We start from the raw sequence: 1,061 nt of genomic DNA, 5'->3' as shown, positions 1-1,061 counted from the left end.
CCTCTTTCTAGAGGTTTCTCCGGCCTTAGGTGCCATAAATGGTTATGGAGAAACAAAAAGCAACGCTTTTACCACACCAAATTTAGAAGGTTTGCTCGTCCTCGAGCAAAAGAAGAAATAAGAGAGAGAGTGGTGGGGTAGGTGAGGATCCTGTGGGGTCCACAGATCCTGAGGTGTCAAGGATAATTCATCCCTGCACCAAGTGGCGAGCAAAAATGCTCCTTCTGCCAATCCTGGCGTTAAACGCCGAGCTGGTGCCCATTTCTGGCGTTTAACGCCAGCTTGGTGCCCATTCCTGGCTTTTAACGCCAGTCTGGTGCCCCTTTCTGGCGTTAAACGCCCAGAATGGTGCCAGACTGGGCGTTAAACGCCCATTTGCTGCCCTTACTGGCGTTTAAATGCCAGCAAGTTTTTCTCCAGGGTGTGCTGTTTTTCTTTCTGTTTTTCATTCTGTTTCTGCTTTTTCAATTGATTTTGTGACTTTCCATGATCATCAACCTATATAAAACATAAAATAACAAAGGAGAATAGATAAATATAACATTGGGTTGCCTCCCAACAAGCGCTTCTTTAATGTCAGTAGCTTGACAGTGGGCTCTCATGGAGCCTCACAGATGTTCAGAGCAATGTTGGAACCTCCCAACACCAAACTTAGAGTTTGATAGATACTCAGAGCCATGTTGGACCCTCCCAACACCAAACTTAGAGTTTGAATGTGGGGGTTTAACACCAAACATAGAAGTTGGTTGTGGCCTCCCAACACCAAACTTAGAGTTTGACTGTGGGGGCTCTGTTTGACTCTGTTTCGAGAGAAGCTCTTCATGCTTCTTTTCCATGGTTACAGAAGGAGAACCTTGAGTCTTATAGTTTGCACTGTCTGCAAGCCACGGAGCTTCCTGAATAGCAAATAATTGCTCATCCGGAAAGGTCTCTGTCCCTTTTCTGTCTCTTATTTCTATATCAAACTCTTGCAGAAGCAACACCCATCTTATGAGCCTGGGTTTTGAATTCTGCTTTGTGAGTAGATATTTAAGAGCAGCATGGTCAGTGTACACAATCAC

The sequence above is a fragment of the Arachis duranensis genome, chromosome 9 (assembly GCF_000817695.3).
Source record: "Arachis duranensis cultivar V14167 chromosome 9, aradu.V14167.gnm2.J7QH, whole genome shotgun sequence".
Lineage (NCBI taxonomy): Eukaryota > Viridiplantae > Streptophyta > Magnoliopsida > Fabales > Fabaceae > Arachis > Arachis duranensis.
Note: the sequence above shows the minus strand (reverse complement) of the source record.